The sequence below is a fragment of the Neltuma alba genome, unplaced genomic scaffold (genome assembly GCF_004799145.2).
Source record: "Neltuma alba isolate B1F8T4 unplaced genomic scaffold, ASM479914v2 tig00002068_pilon, whole genome shotgun sequence".
Taxonomy (NCBI): domain Eukaryota; kingdom Viridiplantae; phylum Streptophyta; class Magnoliopsida; order Fabales; family Fabaceae; genus Neltuma; species Neltuma alba.
Genome location: NW_021632727.1, coordinates 58,484 through 69,871, shown reverse-complemented (window position 1 = coordinate 69,871; position 11,388 = coordinate 58,484). Strand labels below are relative to the sequence as shown.

Genomic DNA, 11,388 nt, shown 5'->3' with positions numbered 1-11,388 from the left:
CCTCGTGTCTCACACGACAACATTACGGTATATTTACGTGTGGGTATTAAGCATTGACCAAAATGGGTGCCCCCATTAAATGGAATACATTGATTTATTTGATTATTTTTGACCACTTAAATTCCTATTAATCTTATTTTGAATAGATACATTCAAATTCCAAAGTCGTGAAGATTATTCAACATAGATATGTAGATCACCGTTAAATAAATAATTAAGTCGGTTGATGAAAGAAACGTGCTGGTGATTTCTCATTTCTCTGATATATAGCCTCCCAAATTTAATTGTATTTAGAGTAGTAATAACTAATTTTTCCTTCATTATTTTATACAGAATTAAACATTTTTATTCATATCTCTATATATATATATATAGTCCTAAATCGAAAGATTTAAACATTATTATAAAGTCAATGTCTTCTATTGAATATATGAAAAATATGATAAAAGAATCTCTTTAATTCTTGAATTTGACATAAGACTTTCTTATAGTGTTTAGCCAACAATGAAATTTTAATTATTGACAAAATATTCTTAAACGATGATATACTAATAAGTTTAATTTTTTAATGATTGTTAAAAATGATTATTTGAGAATTTCAATATTTAAGTTAGAAGAATGAAAAATATTTCCTAACAATTAAAGGATCAAAATTAAAATATTATATAAATTTAGAGGAGGAAAATTGAAAACCATTAGATCGATCATTGAGTGACAAGTTTTAAAAAAATCAAGAGATTTCATTTATGGATATATATATATATAGCCTCAGTTGCTAGTGCCTTTTATATATATATATATATATATATATATATATATATATATAGTATTGGAAACATTACATATATTTAGGAAAAATTGTTATGAAATTTTAAAAAAACATAATTATTAAAAAGTTTCAGTAAGAACACAATGAAAAGCTAATATAAGAAATGATAACGGCTCACTTGTCATTGAAATTTTTAAGTAACTATTTTTTTCCTTAATCTCACAATAATTCTCCCTTATATTTATTCTGGTTTAGAAATAGGGTGTTTTAATTATTTAATTTGCCAACAACCATGTGACAATCTTCATAGAAAAAATCGTCAAAAAGACCTTAAAAATTAAAAAATTGCACACAGAATTGGTTCACAAAAATTGTTGTCAAAACCTATATGAGTTAAAGTGCATCCAGCATTTTAAAATATTTTCTCAAGTGTATCTAATACCCAAAAATATTTAGTGGTATGTTCAGCATTTGCAAGTATTTTTCAAGAGCGTCCAACACCCTAAAGTTTTTTTTTACTGGATGTACCAAAAAATATTTTTGAGTGTTAGATGTACTCAAAAAATACTTTTGGATGCTAGATGCGCCAAAAAATATTTTAAAGTACTAGACACTCAAAGAAATACTTCAAGATGCTGAATGCATTACAAAATATTTTGAACTATTGGTTGCATTTAGAAAAGTATTTTGGAGTGCTAGATATATCTTAACCCAAACTCATATTATTGTTATCGTAATCCATACTAATATTATAAGAGGTTCCTATTTATAATTTTTCTATTTTAATGTTTTCTGGTTTTTGCAATTTTCCCATGTCTATATGTCATTGGTATCATCGTCATCGTCGAAAACTGGGGAATGATAGGATTTTTTCTGCTGGTAAAAAAAAAAAAAGATAGAATTTTCTCTATTGTTTCATTCACGTACGGACCAAATTTCGAATCAGATTTTATTCCTGCAGCTTCATCCTTGATAATTACCTTTTGAGCTCCTCCGTTTTATTGTATAAACGTGAAACGGCTTGTCGTCTCAAGTTGAAAATGGACAGGCTCGTGTCTCACACGACGACATGATGGGATATTTACGTGTGGACTGTGGATGTTGACCAAATTGTGTGCCCCCATTAAATGGAATACATCGATTTATTTGGTTATTTTTGACCACTTAAATTCCTATTAATCTCAAAGTCCTGAAGATTATTCATCATAAATATGTGCAGACCACCGTTAAATAAAAAACTAAGTCGGTTAATGAAAGAAACATTTGTTGGTGGCATTTAAAAAAAAAGAAAAAAGAAACGTGTTGGTGATTTCTCATTTCTCTGATTTATAGCCTCCCAAATTTAATTGTATTTATAGTAGTAATAACTAATGTTACTCCATTATTTTATGCGTAATCTTTTTTTAGTTTGCATAAAATTATCTTTAATAAAAAACTAATTTTTCCTCACACCACTTAAAATTATAATTATAATTTTACTATTCTTACGAGTTCTCTCTTTACAATATAGATCATCTATTTTTGTCACAACAAAAAATAATTTTAAGAAAATCTATTTGCTTGATGGTATACATACATATATTATTATTATCACTATTATTATTATTATTATTATTATTATTATTATTATTTTTATGCGTTCACATGGGGGTCTAGTATATGTGGTTGGCTTTGCAGACGAATATTAATTAAGCCAAAGCAAATTAGCTCCAAAGTTTAAAGTACACCTATATAAGTATTCCTCTTCTTGTCTTTAATTTAAAACCTAATTAATTAATTTGAGTTAATTAAATATGTTTATTAAATTAGTTAATATACTGCATCTTTTTTTTAAAAACACCTTAAATATCTTTTTAATTTCTCTCGCTCCCCTACTTAATTATTATTGAAGGAATATCAATAAATTTAACTTGAAAAAATTAATAAACTTATGAAATAAATCTTACATATAAAATCAATATTAATTCTCTAATTAGATTTTATATTAAATACTAGAGGAACATTTGATATATAGAAAAACGCATTAATTTGGATGCTACCTCCGCCAATTAATAGGATCAACTATAGTATGCATAGATCTCAGAAGAATCACCAAAAGCAATTGAATATATCAACAACACAGAATCGTCATCATGTGTATGGATTTGTTTTTGTCATACTTTAATTTAATTCATTTGATCTCCACATATTAAAAATATTTTTGATTAAAAAAGTAAATTTTAATGCAAATGATTAAAATGTATGAGTACTTTAAAAAAAAAACTTTTTAGCTATTTTTAAAATATCTTTATTAACTTTTATATTTATAACCGATTAAAAAATGGAAACCAAAAGTATTAATCTCAGTACACATGCATATCTATGCAAATCATCACATGGAGTCTAAAATTATTGCCTCTAAAATATTAAATTCAACATTATGGCCTGTCCATTCCATACAGAAAGGTCTTATTTATCATCACGATTGAAATCATTTATAAACACGTTTTATATAAGTCGAGACAAAACTCATCTCATATATTTATCTCGTATTTTTCATGAATTACGATTGAAAAGCTACTTATAAGCTATTCCAAACAGGCCCAAAGTATTGTATTAGCTGTCTTCAGGAAATGACCTACTCACAATTATTGGTGCCGGTCCATAACCCTCATACTTACCTATAATATAAACATTTGCACGGAAAAATAAATCCATGCAAAATTCAGACTATAATTTAAAAATAATAATGATGACATAAAATTTGAGACAAATAATTATTTATGAATTATATATTTTATATCAATGATTGCAAAAAATGCTCCAACTTTTTCTCAAGCATCAAACAAGTAAAAATTTGTCCAGATTTATCCATACGATCATTTAACCCTAAACTTACATGTGTTGAAGAACTTGACATAATTGTCATGAAAAAAATTTGATTTTATTATTTTTATTTTAACTAGGCCCACGTCAGCCAAACACTAATATCTTGGGACTTTAAAGTAAGTATATGGTTCATGCAAGTAATGGGCTTGCCCCAATATCTTTAATTCGGTTAGAACCCAATTCTAGTCACAGAAGAGAATAATGTGTTTAGAAACCCAAAAAAAAAAAAAACCCTTATATGCAGTCGCTTTTTTTTTTTTTTTTTTCCGCTAAAGCATAGATATCCTTCTATTGGAGGCAATCCTATTCGGGATACTGTCGGGCATTAAATGTGGACACCTCTCTTAACAGAGATTCGAACCTTGATTTGTCACGTTGTAAGAGACTAGTTTTTTCAGCTAGACCCAACCCCCATTAGTTATACCATTCATATCACATGACATATGGGCTTTTTTGTGCTGTTGTACAATTGATATTTCTTAACATGCGAAATACGAAATACAAGATAAGATATAAGTATGAAATACTAACTAATTTGATTAGATTAAAAAAGTTAATTAAATTAGTTAATTACAAAAAATGTAATATGTTTTTCCTAAAACACTATAATCATCTTTCTTAATATCCTCTCTCCTTCTTATACTTAATTATGGTTGAGGGAGATCCATAGGGGTAACTTAGAAAAAATTAATAAATATGAGAAATAGGTCTTATATTTAAGACTAAAATTAACTCAACAATTATATCATATATTAAAGACTGGAGGAGTACAATATAAGCACGCAGGGAGAATTTTGTTTCAACTTATATGAAGATCTTTATAGATCGCAGCTCCAAACAAACTCGTGAAGTAGATCCCCTAAGCGATAGTTTTAAGGGCCTCATGATAAATTTATTCATATTTATTAGATCAAGTTCACATGTAAATTTACAAGTGTACTGACATATTGAAACAAATAGTAATAAGCAAATGACAAGTGTTCATATTTCATAAGATAGTTTACAAATACACATGTATTTTGACAACTAACAATAATAAAATAAGAACTATTCATATGAAAATTTATAAATCTTAATTTACATTAGTGATAAAAATTTATAAATATTTATAGGCGAATTTACAAGTACACATATGTTTTAACAACTAACTATAACCATATAATAAGTATGATTAGAAAATTTGATCGCAACTTCACCTAACTTCCCTCCTTATTCATTTTTGCCACTCTCTTTTTCTCCAATAAAAAATTAATATTTTGTGGGTCACACTCGGCTGTTTCAACTGAATAGTAAAAAAATACGAAGAAAGTGAGAATTCGCGAGTAGGAGAAACGAAAACCCAACAAAATGAAAATTGAAAGCCACAACTTTTGAACAGAGGGGCAGAGAAGCTTTTACTGATCATTGTGAAACTTCTCGAGGATTAATTAATTATTAATCACACCACAAATCAAAACCCCAAATGGGCATTTTAGTCATTGCAATAGTCTCTTCCCTTCTTGACATGGTAATTTAAATAATTAAATAGTCATGGTAATTTTTATTTAAAGAAGGGTTAAGGTGCGCCCAACACCCCGAACTATTTACCTAGGTGCGTCCAGTGGCCTAAAGTAATTTTAGGTGCATCCAGTGTCCTAAACTAATTAAAATGGTGCGTCCATATTCCAGATTAACAGAAATGTTATGTTTAACTGTTACTTTCCTGACTCAATTTAAAGTTGACCCCAAATATTTTAAATGGCAGACAGATGGACATTTGATGTGTATTATTCTTACTCAAAATTGAATTTATTTCCTTCCTCTTCTTCTAAATAAATTGACTTTTGAGTAAGAATAATACACATCGGGTGCCTATGTGTCTGCCATGTAAAATATCTGGGGTCAACTTTAAGCTGAGTCAGGAAAGTAACGGTTAAACATAACATTTCTGTTAGCCTGGGATATGGACGCACCATTTTAATTAGTTTAGGATACTGGATGCATCCAAAATTACTTTAGACCACTGGACGCACCTGGGTAAATAGTTCGGGTTGCTGGACGCAACTTAACCCTTTAAAGAAAGAGACGTTGGTCTCATTTTGTCAAATGCAACTTCTTTCAGAACATTTCCGCATGTGGGATTCCCTTGCCTAAAGACCAGGTCCAAGTGAAACAAACAGCCAAATTAAACACAAAACTATCTACAATCACTCAAAAAAATAGTAAACTCACTCCCTTTAAAACCCAACTTTCCTCTCCTCTTTCCTTCATCATCATCAGCTTCTTCCGGCATTAATTAATTGGAAAAGCTCAGAAAATGGCGTTCTCAAAACGGGTGATTGCGTTTGGCTTCGTGGCACTTGTGGCCTGCATGTGCTTGATGAAAGCAGTGGAGGCTAGCGACGACAACGCCGACTCGCTTCATGCGTTTCAGCGCACCATTGAAGGACACTTCAACGTTGTGAAGAAGGAAGAAGAGTTTGATGACCCCCCAGAAGATCAACTCAACTATGATGAAACTCACAATCCAGATTTCTATGTTGGTCATAACAATGTCGAAGTATTGGGACACTGAGTTTCATCATCTGAGTCACAACCAATGCCGTTCTTCTTCTTCTTCTTCTTCATCCTCATCATGTTTCTTACAAGTTTCCTTCCTGTGATCACATCTCAGTTGATCCTTATGCCCGTTCTCTTCTTCTAAATACACAGCTAAGGAATTACAAATATCTACATTCTCCTTATTCTTGTACTAAATGTTTTACATCAGGGAACATTACTTTAAATAAAGGTTTTCAATTTCTCCTTGGAACAGTTTTGTCTTTTCTTTGATATAGGTACCCTTTGTAACGAGTTCACTATCAAATGTCGTGTCTAAAGCTATCAGCTAAAGAATATTACAGTTATGTCTCTCTGTTAAATTTTGAACGAGTGGATTTTACTTGAACAGTTTATCCTTTTTGCTTTATTTTTGGATCTTTCTTCCTGTTTCATGCGTACAGCAACTTGGTGAAGCATAGATGCAATTCAAATGACTGAGCCGTATTTATCAGTGTTATTCTCATGAATTTTATTCTATTGCGATATTGGCTAAGAGGTCATCTTACAACCCCTCTTTTGGGGACAAACATTAACTAAGTTGTTATTAAATGATCTTTTTAATGTCGTCATTACAAAAACCTCTTTTGTCACAATTAATATTGTAGTCCAAATGGGATCCTAGACATTTTTTTCAGTTAAACCACTGGTATCCAATGTAATCTAGACACCGGGCTTCTTTTTGGTTCATTTTTTTTATGTCTGAGCAACCAATTAGTCCAACCGAAGCGCAAGCGCATTAAAAGGTCAAACTTCTCTCAACACGTGTGCTTTCTGAGATTCAATGTAAATTATTATATGTTTGTGTTAAGTTTTAGTATGTGAGTGTGTCAAAGAAGTCTACATTACTCAAGATTGAGATTTGAATATATATTTAAGTTATGATATACAAATTTTAATGTTACGTTATGTGAGAAGCAACGAATCTAGACAAACATCTGTTTCATATTGTATCAATGAGAAAACAAACATGCATTTAAGAGGTTTTCTATGGTGATATTTTCATGGCTACAAAAGATTTTTAGTTGAAGCCAATAGTTCTAAATAATTAAGAAATGTGTTTTTAGTTATTACCTTCTGTGGTAACTAGTTTAGTGGCCACAAATTAGAATGGTTCATCCTCTAAATATAACTAAAAAAATCATTCGAATACTATTTTGTGAGCTTTGCATGATATTAAAGATTTTTAAATCTTTTATTTTGTCAGAATTTTACATTAGCGGATTACAAAGGACTGAGTTTCAATCAGAATGAAAAATCCATCACCAACTAGTGAATGGTTCCAACTATGTGGATTATAACACGTTAGCCATGATGATTGCAACATGGAAAGAAGGAAGCATGGTTCTGTAATGAAATTTATAATCACCGAGTGGAGTTTTTGCACAACAATATCGGAGCTTCAAAGAAGGATCTGACAAACTTTAATTAAATGCATTTTTCCCCTTTAAATGACATATTTGCTGATCATTATTTGCAGAAGCCGTGGGATTATCGTTTTCTGCTAGTACTGTCAAATTCATTACACTAAGGTGTTACCTTTTGCTATCTTGTTCATAGTTTACTGCAATATTTACCATCATTACATGAACAGATTTCCTGTTTATAGCGATCATATCAGTTTGGATTTCTGATTTTAAAACATATTCATATGATATCAGAACTTTTCTAAACGGCACTTCAATCTCATCCAAATTGAATCCTGCGCGAACTGTCTGTAACTCACTATAGGCTCGAGAAACAAAGAGATGTGTGCGAACGAGATATCCAGCAACAAGAAGAAGGAAAAGGATTGAATATAGAATTTTTTTCCTTGGTTAACAATAGGTGTAGTTTTCCCAGTATCCACGGGTTCCTTAATCTTCTTATTTCCCCATAGAGGAAATAAGGTAATTAGATGGTATACTATTTTTATATGCTTAATGAATCTCCTTATAACAACCTATGGATCACTCAAATGCTGATATTTCTATGCAATAATTCGGTCTACTGAATTGATTTAGATTGATTTTCTCCCTATGGGCTCATGATAAGAAAAAGGAAGAGAAGGCTTTTAAGACTTGTGCTTTGTCTACACTTTAAGCATAAAAGGGGTGTCATGTGAACAACTATGTCAGAGATCATGGAAGCTATAACATTTGAATTGTATTACATAACATAGAGAATCACAGAAGCCTAAACATTTGAATTGTAGTAAAGGGGACGGAAAATGCAAACTAGTTAATCATTTAATAGCAACTAGATTTGGTTTTGTTGAACTTTTTCCTCCTTTTCCCTAATCTGCATCAGTCTAGTTTGGCCCTGAATAAATCGTTGTTCATTAATGATCTTTTTATACTATTAAAAGCCAAAAACTGATCAGTCAATCAAAGAATTGCATTTTCAGAAATAAAAGCACAGTTCTATAAAATCTGCAGTCTGCACAAAAGAGAAAAGTTGGATATTCTTTTTTCTCATAAATGATATCAGTATCTTGTGTATAATCATACTACAAAGTTTTCTGTGTTTTTCAGCTCTGAGACAGAGAGGGAACCTCCTGAAGTGTTTGTATAGAGCATCCTATTCAGGACGTCATTTTAAAGAAAGACATAAGAGGATCATATATATCTTGTTTGGCATTTTGACCCATAACATAATCTGCATGAGCATAATCATCCCTGTACTGCACTACAAGCTTATCTTGATGATGACCATCAAGGATTTCCAGAAGGCGTCGTACATCCTTCACATCAGAAAGAGCATCAGCCCCACCATAACTGATGAAGAGAGGAAGGTCATTTGGAATTCTTGATATGTCATACACGGGAGGCAAGGGCTGTCCATAGTGTTTAATATTCTCAACTTTGTTCTCATAATCATACATTGCTATGGTTCCTCGTCTGATCACTGCATTAGCCATAGGATTAAAACTTACTTTTCCTCTAACTAGACCAACCTGTTCTTCTGTTATTACCATTTGTTCCGTCTGAATTCTCAAAATCAAAATCTGTACTACCTTCCTATTTGAAGAATTAGAATAAAATGTCGAGTATCCTAACAATTTGACCTCCAAATTATTGCACTCACTTAGCTATAGTCCCCAAAAAAGTAGCAAATGCGTTATGCACGAATTATTCTTGAAAAGAACAAAGTCCTTGCATGTTAGTCAAGTGAATCAAGAATGCCAAAAGGACCAAGCTGTGCATTCATTAATTCCAAGAATTAAAGCTAGCAATTCAAGGGTGACAACTTACTCTGAGACAGATGAATCGTGTTCTTTGTTGCTGTTGATTGAGGTTCATGTTCCAGGAAAATGTTTACAATTGAACGGTTTACACAACAGTTGGGACCTGAAACCAATACATAATAAGGTCAGTATAAATCAGTATAGTCAGTTAAATGGGAATATGCATAGTACCTGTGAAAGATGTTAACAAGTTGGTGCAGTCAATGCCTGGTTTCTTGCACAGGTCCTCAAGAAACTTCATAACGGCATCCCTGTTAAAACATTGGGGGCAAAAAAGTGAAGCCAAACAGATATCAAAACCAATCTTAAAGCCAAACAGATCTCAAAACCAATCTTAACTCGTATTTCAATAATAAAATCACAAAATTAGTGATACCCACTTCCTTATTCTGATAACACTATCCATCCAGTGAGAAAAATAGAAACGAAGTTCAATCTTTGAATGATTTCCAGTGAATGTGTGATATCTGATTGGATTCTGATCTTATTCCGCCCTCAAGGATAAAATTTTCTAGTTTTATGCTAACCATATGATAGCACCCATCAAAACCACAGTACAGAGCAATAACAGCCACACAATTTCTTGCTTAAAAAGGTATATCTAGAGTTGCTTACCCTCTCAGATTAAATTCAAATACTCCCAATTTGTACAAAGACTGCTATGAGAAAGCCATCCTGCAGGTTAGTCCCTTTGAATTTTAATCTTAATTAACATAACAACAATAAATTTTAACAAGTACCTCTGCAATAAAGTTTTCAGCTGCGTTTCTAGCCAGTGGCGATGTCATTTGATTGACATAGGCAATGGGACTAAGCAAGGCGGCTGACCTCAACATGTTCGATAACTTAAACTTAGAAAAAGCAGCCAGTGCAATTAAAGTCCCCTACAGAGCAGTTTGTTACTTTGCTTCTTGATTGAAACAGACGTCAGAGAAAACAGCATACTAAGTTTACCTGTGAGTGTCCAATATAGTGCAATTTTTGTCTTGTTAAATGACGAACATACTGGATTGTTGCTGGAAGATCATAAGCAACTAACTCATCCCATGACCAGTCCCAATAAGCCTGAATAATTGAATCAATATAAGCAACAGATTCAATAGGTAGAGACACACTGAGCAAGGTCTTTTTCAATTATTTGGTCAACACCCTTTTTCCCATCAATACTGCTTTGTAAGAAACGGTTAAACAAAAAGTTCTGAAACAAGAAGAAATTGAAAAGGCAGTCAGTAGGCAGAACTAACCGAGCCATTCGTGGCCAGTGATGTGTGTTGACGGCTATACTTGGTTCCGCGAGTGTTAGAAAGCCATACATCAAACCCATTGTCTGCTAACAGGAATGCCAGAGAACGGCTTGGAGGTAACAAGAGCCATGTTATAGCATCCTGCAGCCACAAACTTTGCATCAATTTCCATCATCAATGACAAAAACCAAGCCATAAACTTGCTTTTAAAAATTGAGAGTGACCATGAAAAGCCCGTGCTGTAGCAGAACTGGTGGCCTATTTCTCATTGACCCCCCTGATTGCCCCACTGGAATTCTCTGCATGTTGATAACATAACCATCTCGAGTTGTCACCTGAAACGCATCAATCACACAAGAAACCCATCAGTAGGTGCTCTAAAACCTTACTAATTTTACGATGATGATCGGAAGAGAGAAACAGATGCAGAGAGGAATATGAATGTCAATTACCAAGTGTTTTCACAAGCATAGCCCTGCGTCTTCACCATTGATGAGCAGATACCATCTCTGGGCGCTATCTCCATTGCAGAAGTACTGATAGCTGATACCAATTCTGTTCTTCTTGTTTCTCCAAGAGATAACCCAGAAAAGAGAATAATGACAATGATTATTGCGAGCGAAGTCTCGGCCATGCTCTGGTTCCTGCTACATCTCTACCTTCTCATTATGACATTATTTATACACGGCTAAACAGAGAACCAG

General features: G+C 32.4%; 1 protein-coding gene and 1 pseudogene across 1 annotated transcript in view; one reads left to right on the top strand and one right to left on the bottom strand.

The window, feature by feature from the left end:
• Positions 1-6,000: 6,000 nt before the first annotated feature.
• The window catches only part of LOC114716301 (E3 ubiquitin-protein ligase COP1), a 29,508-nt gene continuing 24,120 nt past the window's right edge, over positions 6,001-11,388 (top strand). Inside the window, exon 1 of the mRNA XM_028901296.1 lies at positions 6,001-6,005. The gene's annotated coding sequence lies outside the window, so the exon portion shown is untranslated. The remainder of the gene's footprint in view (positions 6,006-11,388) is intronic.
• Positions 8,640-11,371, bottom strand: LOC114716318 (triacylglycerol lipase 2-like; annotated as a pseudogene).